We start from the raw sequence: 16,806 nt of genomic DNA on the forward strand, positions 1-16,806 counted from the left end.
GTGGGATCTGTTTCCTGATCAGGGGTGGAACATGAACCCTCTGTGTGGAAGGGTGGAGTCTTAACCACTGGACTACCAGGCAAGTCCTGATGTAGATAATTTTTTGCAGACTTTATATCACTGTGGTCAGGACACATGGCAGACACTTCTTTGGAGGCAAGCCTTAGAGAAACCTCTTTTTAAGTATAACACGCTCATTGTGAGTTGGAGATGATTTAATCTGTTATTTAGAGCAAGCCACCAAGGAGGACGTGGGTCTCTGGGGCTGGGATGATGAAGCATAACTGTCTGTGTGACCAAATTGATGACAGTTAACCCAGCTTCCCTTTTCTCTTGCCCATCGAGTCCCTTTAAGCTCTTTCCCATTTTGGGTCACTGTGGGCTCAAGGGAGAGGGTCTGGGGAGCAAAGAGGTGCAGGAATGGGCTTGGTCCGCCCTGGATGTGTGGTGTCACCACAAAGGGCACTTGGCCTCCGTTTCCTGCTTCTAGCTTCAGTGTCGGTGTTCCACAGCTGCACCTGATGCTTTCTTAAACTGTACCAGCTGTGAACTTAGCAGTAATAACATCCCTGACGACTTTCATAGAGCAATTGCTAGACACAGGCACACAGAACATCTCCTTCAACACCCACAGCATGCCTACCAAGCAGCCACTACAGTGATCTCAGTTTTACAGATGTGGTCACTGGGGTCTGAGGGGTAACATAATGAGGTTTATTTGTAAATGGCACAGTTGATATTTGAACTCTGGCCATCTGACCTAGAGCCAGCTGTCCTAATATATTAAGTGATAAAGGCAGATCTGAAAACAGTATAGGATACGATTTAGCAATGAAAAGGAACCAAGCCAAGTTATGTGGATGAATCTCGTGATAATAATGTGAGTAAACTAAATCAGATAAAAGTATGTATGCTGTATGATTTCATTGATGTGATACCTGGAATTGATTAAATTCTAGAAAATACAAACTGACTAACAGAAAGCAGGTCAGCGGTCGTGAGTGGCAGGAGGGAGGGATTATAAGGGCATGAGGACCCGGGAGGATGATAGAATTCAGTCTCTTGATTCTGGTGATGGTTTTCTAGGTGTATATGAATGTGAAAAACTCATCAAGCTATGTACTTTAAATGTGTGTAGTCTATTGTGCATCCGTTATATCTTAATAAAGCCTAAAAGCAGGATTGGGCATGATTCTGGTCTGGTTTCTAAGGAAAACATTTTAAACACACACACACACATATACACGTAATCAGATACATGGGGCTTCCCTCGTGGCTCAGACAGTGAATTGCTCTCCTGCGGGAGAGCTGGGTTCGATTACTTTGTCAGGAAGATCCTCTGGAAAAGGGAATGGCTACCCACTTCAGTATTCTTGGTTTGAGAATCCATGGACAGAGGAGCCTGGCAGGCTACAGTCTGTGGGGTCGCAAAGAGTCAGACATGATTGAGCAACTAACACTTTAGCAAACAGATATATGCATGACAACGTGACTCACAAGGTCCTGTGTGATCTGATCCATGACCTTCTGCCCAGCATCATTTCTCACCACCCACCCTTTATCCTCCCGGTTGGGCACAGAGTGTCACTACTCTCGTTTCCTCCCTGGCCTCATGCCGTCTCTCACCCCTTGGCTTTCTCACTTGCTGTGTTTCCTCCACCTGGAGGAAAGCTGTCTCGCCCTTCACCTTCTCTTCTGGTCTGACTCCTCTTGATTCTTTTGGCTAGGATGTCCCCTCCTTCCTCAAACCAAGGGGTTTCCCGTTGGCACCCAGTATTGTAATTGTTTAATATGTTTTCTCTACTCTTACCTTGTAAATTTCATGAAGGCAAGAGGCCCTATGTCTTCTACAGCTGATGGTAGTCCTAATCTGGAGTCCCAAGTCTGGCACGTGGTAGGTATTCACTAGATATGAGTTTGAATGAAGGACCAAAGTGATATTTTAAAAGCTACTGAACAAGCACTACTTCTATACTAATACTTTATTAAGGAAAAAACTCCACACATAGTTAATATTTTCCAATATACAGGCAACTATAATGTTAAGAGTGATTATTAAAATAGCATGTCACATAAGCGGTTAAGGATATAATATTTACAGCCATTCTGACCTGGTTCTACCAGTTGCCAGCTAAGTAACCTAGGGCAGGTTATGTTATCTCTCTGAACCTCCATTTTCTTCTCCCTATAATGGAGGTGATGGTATTGGGTCATTGTTATGAAGTGTCAATCAGATAAAGCATGGGGTGTGCTCAGTATGGAACCAGCACACAGCAGGTGTGTCACTATTATTATCAGCTTTATTATTATTATTGGACTGGCATTGTCATTCAGATTGGTTGAATATCAACTATCAGCCAAAACCTCTCATTTATCTGGTTCTCCTCTTCTTGCCAAGCATCGCTCATCTAATAAGTACCTTAGCGGCTCTTTGCAGGAACCATGCGGGAAGTGAAACAGATATTATTATTACCCGTTTTAAAAGGAAGCTGAGGTCCAGAGAAGCTAAATGATCTCACCCAAATTGCAGAGAAGGCGAACAGTGGCATCAGGGGTCAAACCTGAAACGGTTCAGCACCCTACAAAGGGTACTTGCTAGGGTCTTGCCTGCTCCTTGGACATGAAAGTGACTGAAGGCTCCTGCCAGGTGGAACCCAGCCTCCTCTCAAGTTCCCATCCCTGGCACCCCCAGTCAAATCTCCTGCACCTAACAGAGGAACGATCCTCCCCCTCTCCCCTCACCCCTGCATGTGCACACGCCCACACACACAACTGCACCCTTTTTCTCTCCCTCACACTTTCTGCTCCTCTATTTCCCAAGATGCCCCTCCCTCTGAGCTGATCCTTTCCCACAAAAATACTGAAATATCATTTGATTAAGCAAAGTACTTGACCCTCCACCATCTCCACCCTGCTCAATAGGACCTAGAGACCAGTGCTCAGATAAGGACCCCCCTAACCTGTCTCTCGCCTCATTTATCTCAGAGCTGGGAAGATTTGCTGTCTTTGCGCAGCACAAAAATGGGTTCAGTGGTGTGCTTAATTTTATTTTCTTCCTTAAATTCAAATAAAAAATAAATTTCACTAAAACCCTGGTTTCTGGCTTCTCTCAGAAAAAAAAAAAAAATGGGGAAGATAGGGCAACAAAGGCTCCTGGGTCAAACACAGCAGCAAGAAGCCCAAGTAGAGACACGGCTGCCCGGTAGCCAGCTCAGACTGTTACTCTGCGCCAGAATCCACCAGGCTCCCAAGTTTACGTGACTTGTCTGCCCTCTGGGAGGATTTGAGGTTGTAATCCCTGCTCTGGCCATGTAACCCAACTGGCAGAGGTTTTACGTCAGTCTTCTTTCTTCCCTTCTCTAAGTGGAAAGACCCAGTTTTAGAGATTCATTTTCCACTGATGTAAATTATACAACCACCCCAAATTAGATAGCAGAAGCAGTTACATGCAGTTTGGTTTTCAACATATTTTCCACCCCAATGCAAAAATGTTATATGGCATATTTAGAATCTTTCCCCATCTCACAGTAAAGGTCCTTTTTCATGACAACTGAAATTCCCATTATTCGACTACCTACCATGTGCTTAAAGATTTGGAGGTGATTCTAGCTGATTCCAGAACTGGAACTGAAGAAGCCTAACTTTCAGCAATGTAGCTCCTAGTGTCATCTGATTTAATGCTCATTAGTTGAATTCCTCTTTAGTTTATTGTTTGAAGTTCAATGCATACTTTCAAAGGCAGTTAAGTTCCTCTTAAACTCTTTCTGCCTCCCCCACTTTGCAAATTAGATGACCCTCAATTTCTTCCAAGGGCCCTGAGCACCGAGCAAACAGCGGGTGGTCCTCACTGTGTAAACTTTCTCTCTCACCATGCAGGGACCAGCCACCTGATCTGTTTTCACTTAAGGAGTCCCCAACAAGCACCATCTGAAAGAACAGAGCAAACCCTAGTGAAGTGTGGCTCAAAGTGTGGTCCCTGGGCCAGTAGCATCAGCTAGCATCACACATGTGGGAGCTTGTTAGAAATGCATACTCTGGACCCCAGCCTAGACCTATGGAATCCCAATCTGCATTTGAATAAAATCTCCAGTTGACTCACTGATAAATATTGGGTTGGCCAAAAAACTTTTTTTGGTTGTTCCATAAGGTGGAATATTTTGGCCAACCCAATAAAACCAGGCGAAAAGGACTTGGTTCTTTAGTGAAAAGGACCTTGAAGAGAGAGTGATATGAGAGTGACCGGGAATAGACTACAAAGATCAGCTGTTCTCAAATCTTTTGATATCAGGATTCACCTACACTCTTAAAGAGTGCTGAGTTTTTTTGTTTTGTTTTGTTTTATGTGGGTTATGTGCATGTGTGCTCAGATACTAAGGCATGTCCGACTCTTTGTGACACCATGGACTGTAGCCTGCTAGGCTCCACTGTCCATGGGATTTCCCAGGCAAGAATACTGGAGTGGGTTGCCATTTCCTCCTCAGGGGATCTTCTCAACCCCGGGATGGAGCCCACGTCTCTTGCATTGCAGGTGGATTCTCTACCACTGAGCCACCAGGGAAGTCTTAATGTGGGTTATATCTGTTAGTATTTGCCATATTAGAAACTAAAACTAAAACTATTTTTAAATATTGTAATTGATTTTAAAACAGTAGACATTACCTATTAACATGTATTTTATTAAAGTAGCTATATTTCCTAAAACCAAATGAATTAATGAGTGGCATAGTTTCACATGTTTGCTGATCTCTTTAAATATTTGCCTTAAGAGAAGATGTCTCGATTTCATATCTGCTTCTACATTCAGTCTTTTGCAACATCACATGTCATGTGGACTTTGGAAAACTCCACCGCATATATGGGAAAGAAATAGTGAAAAAGACAAATACCCCCCACCTATTAACATAGTTTTGACTTTGCCTATCGCCGGCCCCACCCCACCCCCCAACACACACAGAGGGTCCGACGCAGACCACACTTAGAACTGGAGATGCAAAGTGATCTAGCAGTGGAGAAAGGTCTCCCAGTGGGATGGCGTTTAAAAGGGTGCTCTGAATGAAAAAGAGTCCTTATGGGAAGACTTCTCACTTTCAACAGCATAGAAATCGTGCAGTGAGATCTCTATGCTGGTCTATCTCTATTCTGGTCCTGACCTGGTCCTAGAGTAGCTGCAAAAGTAATGACAGTTTCCTTATCCTCTTTGAGCCTCAGTTTCCTGGTCTGTTGTATGAGGAAGGTGATCTCTAATGTTATAGTCCCCACCCCACCCTCCAAGCATCTAGGAGGTCCCAGCGGAAACATTAGAGCATGGCTCAGACGGTAAAGCGTCTGCCTACAGTGCAGGAGACCTGGGTTCGATCCCTGGGTCAGGAAGATCCTCTGGAGAAGGAAATGGCAACCCACTCCAGTACTCTTGCCTGGAAAATCCCATGGACGGAGGAGCCTAGTAGGCTATAGTCCATGGGGTCGCAAAGAGTCGCACACGACTGACCGACTTCACTTCACTCATTTGCCCAGCAGAGGGCGATGGAGACCATCCCTGGCTGGACCACCTCCACCCCGGAGGCCCTTCACTGCCTTCACCACCCAGACAGAAGGTTCCCTCGTGATCGGGGCGGTTTCCTTGGCACCAGCTGGCACCAGGTATCGGGCAACCTGGGCTGTCCCCGGGGGATGACTGCGAGCCGCTAGAGCCCTTCACATTGCTCCAAACGTGGCTAGGTTGGGATGCTCGGATTCTCCCTAGAAGTATGTCTGGGAAGAGCAGAGGGAAAGAGCTGGTTTGGGCAAAGACACATTCCCCACCCCACCCCCACCCCCACCCCCCTACTGGGCTGGTCGATGAGGAACCACCCAGCCGTTGACTCCTCGCTGGGAAAACCGGGCGGGGTGGCCGGAAGGGAACAAGACGGAGCACCGTGCCAGCTCTCCCCCGGGGCTGCCTGCCTGCAGGCGCGGGGCGCGCTTGCATCAACGCTGCCAGGACCCGGGCAGGGGCCGCCCGCGATGTCAGCCGCCTTCCCAGAAGAATTCCACCGCCTGTGGCCAGGGGCCAGGCCTCTGTGGGGGCGGGGGCTTTTGGTTTCAGAGGATGACACCACTCTCTCGCTGCGTCTCCTCGCCCGCACTCTGTTGTCATGGAGATGACGGCATCCTGGTAGCCTTGGCAAGGCCAACCCGACCTCGAGAAGTGACCCGGAGCTCGGCCCACTCAGGAAACCACTGGCTCGAGGATGCCCGCCCTAGGACATGGGGCTGCGCGTCCCGGATTCTCCCCTGGGGGTGCCCTGTTGGGCCACCTTCCTAATTCCACAGGATTATCAAGATCTCAAAGCACTCTCGCCAAGGGTCTTAGAAACAACCCAAAAAAAAAAAAAAAAAAAATCGAAGCCCAAAGAAGAGCCCTAAAACAGCACATACCAGACAGACCTTAGAATGAATCCTCTAAGATTTTTCTTTTTCCTTACCTTTCTTTCCAGAGAGCATTTTCTTATGATTCTCTTCAAAAGATTCTCTGGCTACAGCTTCACTTTGAGTGAAGCAATGTTTGTTTTAATTCTCTTTGGCAAGCTTGTGCCACTTAGAATGTGCCAGGCAGCGAGAATAGGGGGTGATTCTACAAATAGTACTAGCCAGCATGCCTTTAACACTTTCAACCACGCAGAGAGGTAAACTCACTTAACCTTCCCTACAAGCATAGGAGGTAGGTCTTGTCCAGTTCTAGAAAAGGGAACTCAGATTATCCAATGAATCGGAGACCAGCTTGGAAGCCAAATCAGATCTGAATCCTAAACCAAGGATCTTAACCATTACCAAGCAGCCTCTCAAAGCATCAGTTAAAATGGTGGCTATGACCTTTAATCTCTGGAATTAATGCATTTTTACTGCACTGAGACCATGCATTTAATTTTTGTGTGTAAATATATAACAACTGGGAAGGTCAGGACAAAAATAAACCTAAAGAATGAATAAGAATTCTATAATATAAATGCAGTTGCTACTGCTGCTAAGTCGCTTCAGGCGTGTCCAACTCTGTGCGACCCCATAGATGGCAGCCCACCAGGCTCCTCCGTCCCTGGGATTCTCCAGGCAAGAACACTGGAGTGGGTTGCCATTTCCTTCTCCAATAAATGCAGCTAACACTGGCTGAATACCCATTATGCCAGGAACTCTCTACAATCATTACCACATTTGATAGAACTCTTTAAAGTCAGTTCTGTTACTTGGGTCCCCACTTTGCAGACAAGGAAACTGAGTCACAAAGGAACAAAGTGACTTGTCCTTGTACATCTGGTAGATTAATATTAATTAACAGAATCGTGTGCTGATCTAAGGTAGGCATTCGGTAAAATCACATTCTGCTTAGGAGAGAATGGAGGACAGAAAACACAAACACCTCAAGGAAACCTCATTCATTCAGACCATTTCCATCTAAGATATATTAAATTTGAAAGCAGGCCAGGGTAGGGTTCCTTTTATTCCCCTGGGGGGAAAAAGCATTGCTAAGCAAGTAATATAAACATGCTGAGAATATTTCTGTGGGACATTTTAGAATTTAGAATGCACTTTGTACCCAGGATCTAACTTCATCTTTACCACACTCCTGAGAAGTAGTCAGAACCAGTCACTTTAGTCCCAGGTTATGGGTGAACTGCAAGAGGCTTTGCAGAGAAAACTTTTTAACTGTTAAAGAAAACAAGTAATCTTTAAGGTTGCAAAAGTAAACCACCCACAAGAGATAAAAAGTGGAAGCAATCCAAATGTCCATTAACAAATAGATGGATAGATAAAATGTAGTGTATACATACAATGGACTTATTTAATCTTAAATAGGAACGAATGTCTGACAGGCTATATCATGGGTGAACCCTGAGGACATTATGCTAAGTGATATAAACCAATCACAAAGGACAAATTGTGTGTGATTCCACTTAAATGATGTATGGTAGACAAACTAATAGAGATACAAAGATATAGAGGTTATCAGGGGCTGAGTGGAGGAGGAAAAAGGGAGTTACTATTTCATGGGTACAGAGCTTTTGTTTGAAAGAGTGAACAAGTTCTAGAAATGGATGATGATGATAATGGTACATCACTGTGAATATACTTACTGCCCTTGAACTGTATGCTTAAAAATGATAAAAATGGTCAACTCTGCATGTTTTATCACAATGAAAAAAATGTTTAAAAAGAGGAAACTGCCTTAGCACTCCCCATTCTTATGTGACCTTTTCTTTTCAGAAGGGAATTCTCACGTGCTTATTAAAGCAGAAGTGGCTTAAACCCAGACCCGGGTCTTAGCTTCACAGGGACTGCTGCCACCGCTTGAAAGTAAGAAAACATCACACCTTTAAAAATAGCTCACAATCGTGCGTTTCTGCTAACTACAGGAGCCCGGTATTCCCCTCAGGTATTCCACATGAGCAAGAGCTGTCCGGGAGGGGGCTGAAGCAGCAGCGAGTCACTGGTTTGGCAGGTGAGGTCATCGTGGGGTGACCGTCTGCGTCAGGCAGGCTCCTCACCTCCCACTTCTCCCATCTTCTCCCCTCAGGGGCGGCCAGGTCACCAGCCAGCTTAGCTGGAAGTCGAGCTGCTCCAGTGTGATGTGCACCGGGAGACATTCCTCTTCATGACTCAGTGATTCAGCTCCCCAGCAGATGGGCTCATAAAGCCTCCGGTAACCAAAGCCAGCTCCGAGGTCAAGACCCCAGACTGCCAAGTCACACTCTATAAGTAAAAGAGGGCAGACGTACATCCTTGGGAAGGGAGAGGAAAGAGCTTATTTTCTGTTTGGTGGAATGCTAACTATCTAAGAAATGTTGGAATGGTTCTACTTATCTTGATTATCCTGATTAAGACAACTTAGGAAAGTGGCGCAGGGAAAGGGACAGTAAATATTTGCTGAATGATTCTTACTTTGGAGGAGTTCAACTGCAAAGACAATCCCAAACTACAAGTAGAAAAATAGATATTCTTATAATACTTACTTTCCACCAACCTTGATTTTCTCACAGGGGGACCCAGAATGGGGGCTTGATATATTTTCCTGCCAGTGACAGAGGTTTCATGCAGACAACTATGGTATTAACACAAAAAATCATAATATTTAGGCAGGTAACTAGGTTATTAAGAGGTGGTAATAAGAAGGGACTTTCTTGGACATATTTGTACACTCATCTAGCAACCATTAGCAGAGGTGCCATGTATGTATTTAAGGTGAAAGAGAGTGAGAAAGAGAAAGTTTTTGATTTATTTATTTTGCCTTTTTTCTCTTTCGTCTGTGTGCTGTTGAGTCAATCCAGGATGGTTGAAGGCACATGGGTGTTAGCATCAGACAAGCCCCGTATTAGTCAGTCAGAGACTCTTGGTTGAACTAGGTTCAAATCAGCTGGAAGGGGAGAAATTCAGGGGGTGACTCCGGCACAGCTGTATCCCAGAGCCCAGATGGTAATGTTAGGGATCTGTTATTCTATCTCTCTCAGCTCTGCCTTCATGGGCCTGTGAGGTACCCAAGAATCTTCCCAGGAGCTCTGGGCTTATATTTGCCTAGTATATCTTCTCTCCCATCATAAATGTCTCACAGGCTGAGAACCTTACAGTCTGAGAAAGAGGTGGAAGCTGTTTCCATAATCAAAGGGAACGGTTGCTGGGCAGGCAAAAACAATAGGTGTGCACTCCCTGTGTGTAAATGCCTGCCTGTGGGAGAGAGGGGTTGCAGTGCAGGTGCTGCTTTCCTGGGCTTGCCCGTGAGTCAGCCCTGGGTGGCGAAATGTGTGTGCTCTGGACTCAGTAGACCGGAGTCGAAACTGGCTCTTCACTCGCTGTGTGGTCTCCAGCAACTCACTTTGCAGTAATCATGCTAATAACTACCATGTTTTGAAGGTGAGACATATGCTAGGCATTCGGTCTATTAGCTCAGCGACTCCGCAGAGGAGTTAACATTGCCCCATCTTACAGGTGAGGAAGCTGAGGGCCGGAGGCAAGACGTGGTCTACCTGTGGTCACTAAGCTGGTAGTGGGCACTACAGCCAAGGGCACTCTGATTCCACATGGTCTTTCTGGGCTTGAGATGGAGGAAGAGGAGGTGGAAGAAAAAGAGGAGTCAGAATAATAAAATGCCAACAACATTTTCCATATGCAGTGAATCTAGTTCTCTGCAGCTGTCCCCCACCGCCTCTATCTTTTCCTTACTTCCTTTCTCTTTTTCTTTTTTTTGATCCCGTATTAGGGTCCTGGATTTCCCCCGCCACAAACACATTTTTCCTTCCTTCTTTGACCCTCTCCCTTCCTTCCATCCATTTTTCTTCTTAATTTTAAAGTCTTCACCTGGTCCAGGGTGACATTTCTGCATCACCAGGGGGGGCAGGATAGACACTGGGATCTTCTTCCTTTTTGCAGCACTCACCAGCCTACCTGTGTCCCCACCCCTAGCAGAACCCACACCTGTCAACTCCAGTGTAGCACTGGGGCCTGGCCAAGATCAGGTTCTAATTTCACTCAAGACGCAGAAATCAAGGCAAATGGGATTCTTTCAGTCCCCCACCTCAAGCCCACGTGCTCACATGCTCACTGATCTCTGCTTGAAAGCCCTACTGATTTGTTTAATCTGAATCTCCCCTCTGGCCAAGGTGGCACAGGTGCAGGGCATCTTCTCTCCCCAGGACCCTTGCCTGACCTCCCCGTCACCCCCTCCTGCTTGCCTGGGGAGCCTGCTCAGAGGCTTGATGAAAGAGAAAGGAAGTGAGCACCAGGCAAGACAGCCTCAGGGTTTTGCGATAAGCTCCTTTAATTTGGACTTGTCGTAACTAGAAATCAGGAGGAGGTGACACTCAGAACGGGGAGCTGGGCTCTACTCTGATCCTAGGCTGGGGCGGGGGTGGGGCTGCCCCCCACGCCCCACCCTCCTGGGCAGACTCAGGGGTGAGATCTGGAAGACTGCTTTCTTGAGGAAGGGGGCTTGGGAAACACTGAACCTTTAGCTTCTTAATGACCAGGTCCTATAATGTTCTGGCCTTAGAGATAGGAAGTCTGCATAGGTGACCGAGCTGAGAGGGTTTTGTCCCCCTCTTTGCAATCCCCACACTCCCTCCTGAAGGCTCACTGAATGTGTTTGAGAGCGTGTGAGTCATTCTGCATGCGCCCGTGTGTGCTGTTTGAGGGCCTCACCCCCTGCCCGAGCCCCTCTGGCCACTCCCTGGGGGTTCCGCCCTGAGGCGGGCCCCGCAGTAGGATTGAGGGCCTCTGTTTAGGGGCAGCATTCTGGCAGCACTAATTCACCTAGAAGGGAGGCTCTGAAGAGCAGAGGGGTGACGTGGGCAGCAAAGGGGGCAAGCGTGGCAAAGCTCCTGCTCACTAAGTACCAGCCTAACCCCTAGAAACAGAGTACTCATCAACCCCCGTTTTGTAGATGGGGAAACTGGGAGTCCGGGAAGGAACCCGCTCCCTGAGTGGTTTCATTTCACGGGCTTCAGTCACCGTGACAGGACCAGGCACCTGGGCACCCTGAGTTCCTCACTCTGGGCTTCTCACCCTTGAATGTGCTTATGTGTCACCTGGGGGAGCTTGTTAAGATGCAGATTCTGATCCAGCATCTGAGAGCTTCATTTCTAACCTACTCGCAGGTTTAGGGCCACGTGAAGAGCAAGGCCTCAGTTTCAGGCAGTCTTTCCGCGGAGCTCCCAGCAGGGTGAGCTTCAACTCACAGCTCCAGCGGCATGGAGAGGAGGCCAGCTTGAGATGTGCTGTGAGTATAAAATAGCCACCCGGTTTTGCAGACGTAGAGTAAAATGATGTACAACATCTCTTGAATAACAAGAGATCTCTTCATTGCATGTCAAAATGATACAATGCTAGCTATCCTGGGTAAAAGGAAAGCTATTTTAAAATTTATTTCACCTGCACCTCTTTACTTTTTTAGTATGAGTACTAGAAAATTTTACATTATGCACAGGGATTGTGTTATATTTTCACCAAAGAGCTCTTCTCTAGATCTCTCAACCAGGCAGGGCTGATTTTGCCTGCCTTCTCAGCAAATGCCCCCTCCCCAGGGAATATTTGGCAATGTCTGGAGATAGGTTTGGTTGTCATACCTGGAGGGTGGAAGGGATGGGGAGGCAGGGGTGGCTGCTAGCATCCGATGAGCAGAGGCCAGGGATGTTGCTGAATATCCCGCAGTGCACAGTTCAGCCCCAAATGTCCATGTGCCAAGACTGGGAAATCTGGTTTCGAGTCCTCCCTGGTATCTCCGAAATGATTTATTTTATGACTTATGCATCGCTTTTTTCCCCTCTACCAGTGTATGAGTCTCATGAAATTAGGGACGTTGCCTGACCGAGTCTCTGGGACCAGCGCCTGGCATGAGGTACGAATGGTATCCTGTAATCCTCGTTCATATTAATACAGTGTATTAATAACACAGCGTCTCTCTAAGCACCTGAGCCAAACAAGTGGTTTGAATTCATCCATGGAAGTGAACACAGGCCCACAAGCCAGGGATGGGCCTCAGAGGGCAGTGAGACCACTCTGCCCTGAAATCACGCTAGGAAGTGCACATTCTAAATGTCTCGGCTGGTTGGCACTGTTACTTGACTGTGTGCATAGTCATCAATCGATCGGTGGCAGGTACTAACCCTGGGAGCAGAGGTAGGAATTGTCTGTGCAAGGCTGTCGCCCCACCCTGACAGGCCTTTCACAGCACAGGCTGCTTTGGTTTCCAGTGACTTTATTTACTACCCAGTGGTTTCAAAGGCCTGACTCAGGCCATCTGATTGGTTGCCTTTTCTTAGTTGCCGAGGCTGTGGAAGCCCAGACCCAGGATTTTTGAGGAAGAGTCATCTCCCAGCTGTCTCCCTTCGCAAGAGGCTGGCGGGTGGGGAGGGCGAGGCAAAAAAAAGCAGCTCGGGTCCACCCAGGGCGTGCAAGGGAACAGAATCGGGACAGATTAACTTCTCTTGTTCAGATAACTCTTTAATCTTTGATGTAAAGTCTTGCAAGCTGGTTCTGGGCCTTCTCCCTTTCTCACTTGTCACTTCCTAGGGTGGGGCCCAGTCCTGGTAGAAGCCTGGAGTCCAGGCTTGGCCCCAGAGGTAGGCTGTGTGATCCTGGGGAAGGGAGGCCAGCGTCCTGGGCCTCTGTTTTCTCCCCTCTCAGAGGGTGGAGGGGAGAGAGGAGAGAGGAGTGTGAGTCGTGTGGTCTTTAGATCTTTTGATGCCTCCCCATAGTCTGCAAGAAAAAGCCCCAGCTCCTGAGCATAGCCTGGCTTTACTGTCACCTTCCTGCCTCTTGACCTGCAGTCCAATTTCTTGCCTCATGTGGTGGGAAATACATCCCAAGCTTCAGCCTAGGTGACCTGCCTTTGGCTTTGTTCGTGCGCCTTGCTATCTCTTGTTTTCTGGTCTCGGCACATGTCGTTCGTCCTGCTCTTCTGTGGAGTGTTCTAGTGTAGAGCTTAAAAGCATGCTTGGTGGATCCCATGGCACAGGCTGTGTGCCCTTGGAGAAGTTTCTCACCCTCTCTGTGCCTCTTTCTCCTCTTTTGGCCAATGACGACAACACTGGCACCTGATTTCTAAGGTCATTGTGCCCGTTAAATGAGCTAATGCTTGTTAACAACACTGCCCCAGACCTAGAAAGCAACAAAGAAAACAGTTCCTGCTGCCATTTGTATCACGTCTAGAACCCGTTCTCACTCATGTCTCTGGAATCAGCTCATTTGTCACTCTCTTCAGGGAGCCTTCCTTGATTGCCCACCTGTCAGCTGAGGCAGCTGCCCATCCTGGGTGTTGTGACTCACCCTGACCTCAGCACTGCCACCACCCTATCACCTGGGTGGTAACTCCTATTTGTTTGGCTTGCTCCCCTCCACACACTGTCACTTCCTCGCGTTGAAAGGTTGGAAACAGATCACCTGCTGCTCTAAAACACAGGTGTGCATGAGCTGGTGTAGAGGGGACTCTGGAAACATTGTCACACGATGCTAAACTCTGAAAAGAGGGATGAGTCTCTAAAAAATTACATCTAGGAGAAGCATCTAAGAAAGCTCCTTTAAAAAATATAAACGATTTTCTCAGAAAAACCTGGATTGCCTTTGGACAGTCAGAAGCGCTGCTGACACAGTCACCAGCATTGCCTCCACCTGCAGGAATGCCATTTTCAGGCAGGCACCTGCAGGCCTGACCCACCCTGATCAGTTCACACTCTCTGCCCCAGAAATAAGGTGGCGATACAGGCCTATCATCTAAATTAGGAAACTTTGGGGAGTGAACGGGGGTGCTATTTTTAACCACAAATGAGGTAGACAGCCCAGGGGCAATAAGCGGCACACACCCCTTCACTGTAAGGGAGGGGTCCTGGCACCTTCGCCTCTCACAGCACACATTTCCTGCCATAGAAATGCCCAATAAGTGACGGTACACACAACTAGCATTTCTGGAGGGGTTGTTTCACGTGTTCACTCACGCAGGCCTCCTAAGAACCATCTGAGGTGGGGACGCTGAGGCAGGATGTATTAGTAGCCTGTCTCCCCCACACAGGTGGGAAGGGGAACCCAGGCAGTCTGAGTCTGGAAGCCTAAGCCTATGTGTTGGCTAAATCAACAGTCTCCTCTTAAGAGTCGTCCCAGCTCCGAAAATCTGTGGTTCTTTTCTTTTTAATTATCTTGATGGATTTGTTTGGCTGTGACAGATCTCAGTTGCAGATCTTTGGTCTTGGCTGTGGCAGGCGGCATCTTTAGTGGTCTCATGTGGGATCCCCAACCAGGGGTCAGACCTGGGCCCCCTGCATTGGGAATGCTTATTAAAAAAAATCGGTGGTTCTTTTCCTTTCCTTTCCCCTCCTTTGTCTTCTCCTTCCTCTCCCAAGTCTCTCCCTCCTCTTCTCTTGTTCTTCTTTCTCTGACTAGTGTTTCCTTCTCTCTCTCTCCCTTCTGACTCCCACCCACCCCTCACTGCCTGTCACACTACCTCTTGCTGGTTCTCCATCTTTGTGTATCTCCATGGCTTGCTTTTGAACTGTCTCTGTCTTTCTCTCAGTCTTGCTAGACTCTCATTATGGACAGAGGTACAAAGGGACCCACCGTGAGATCAGAATCCAGCGGTTGGGCCACCCCCTTCACACCCCAGCTCCAGCCTCTGTTGTGGTACAGACAACCGGCTGGACCATTTGATGGTTTTCAGTGGACATGCCTGTGATAGGGAAGCTGGGCTGGGCTCACCCTTCCATTACAGGAGATGGACAATAGGGAAGGTTAATGGTACATCTTTGTGTTTGGCCAGAGGATGGTAACTGGAGCACATTGGTCACAATAAGTCATGCCTCTAATTGGGTGATGATCACCCCACATGAAATGAGTGTCTTTTGAATGGAGAAGGCAATCTGGGAATATTGTTTTGAAGGCAAGGAAGAGGGCAACTGTTTCTTAAGAGGATGGGAGAGAGTGATGTTCCTCTCAAACAAAGTGGGTGAACTGTGGGAAAAGCACAGCAGAAGGGGCGGGAGAGGAGAAGGGAAACTGAACAGGGGCCTTGGCAGCCCCAGGAGGATGTGCTGAGAAAGGGACCAAGAAGCCAAGGGGTGACAGATTTTTCAAAATTCCCAGTGAGGCTTCAGCAGCATCAGGCTTAGGCAGCCACCTGGTTGGCTGTGCTCAAAGGATTGTGCCTTTATTGAGGAGAGCAGGAGCAGGCGACCTGGAGAGAATTGCAGATGCCAGGCTCAAATCCCAGCCTGGGCCCCACCCTCTTTTCACCTTGGTTTCCAAGTGGGTGTTCGGCCACTGGAGGGGAAGTGTTCAGACAGAGCTGGCTGGTGGCAGTGAGTCAGGGCCCCACCCAGGGCCCGGGCAGCCCCGGGGGGGGGGGGGGGGGGGCTCTCGCCTACAGGCCTGGCAGCAGCTGCTGGGTGTTATCAGGAGCAACGGGGCAGCAGGAGCCTGACAGGCCATTCAGATTCCCTCCAGATGACCTGTGGCCATGCAGTCTAGCTCCAGAGCCCTGTGGTTCTGCTGGCTCCATTTGATCTGAGCATCTGCTAAGTGTTTGCAGTTTCAAGGTCAACAGTGCAAGGGGAGAAAGCCTTGTAGGGTGATCAGCCTAGCTGGAAAGGACTGTCACCTAACAGTTTATTACCCAGCTCCCTTCAGTTGTAAGCCCTGGGAGGGCGGGAGTCCTGTTGTGGACCCCACTGCATCTGCAGCACTTGACACGAAGTCTGGGATCCAGTAGATGCTCCATAATGGAATGAATCAGCTGTGCCTTCAGATCTCCCTGCTGCCCCGACTGTGTGACCCTGCCCAAGTCCCTTAACCTGTCTGAGCTGCCCTTCCATCAGTACAATGGGAGAAAGCCAGTAAAAGTATAAACTCCGGACACCATCACCCTCCTGCCATGAAATAGGATAGCTGTCTGGGGGTGGAGGTGGGGGGCATCCAGTCTGTAGCTGTCACTCAAATATGGGGGGAAGTGCACATGGAGGAGATGCTTTCACGTTCGGAAAGTCTGCAGCTTCTGTGGCGGGTAGTTCCAGGTGCGTCGTACAGATGTTACTTTTTAGGAAGACGGTGTGGTTATATGGTTAAGGGTGCTTGTTCTGGAGGCGCCATACCTGGGTTCAAATCCTGCCTCCACCCCTTACTTCCTGTGTGGTTCTGGGCAAGTTACTTGGCCTCTCTGAGCCTGTTTTTCTGTGTGTAAAATAGAGTGATATCATGAGGTTTCAAGGAGACCCATCCCAGGCTGACCCTGGCACAGAGGAAACCCTCAATGTATGTAAACTGTGATCACTAGTTTCCATCCCTCAACCCCTCGAAGCAGAC

Source organism: Capricornis sumatraensis, chromosome 10, assembly GCF_032405125.1.
Source record: "Capricornis sumatraensis isolate serow.1 chromosome 10, serow.2, whole genome shotgun sequence".
NCBI lineage: Eukaryota > Metazoa > Chordata > Mammalia > Artiodactyla > Bovidae > Capricornis > Capricornis sumatraensis.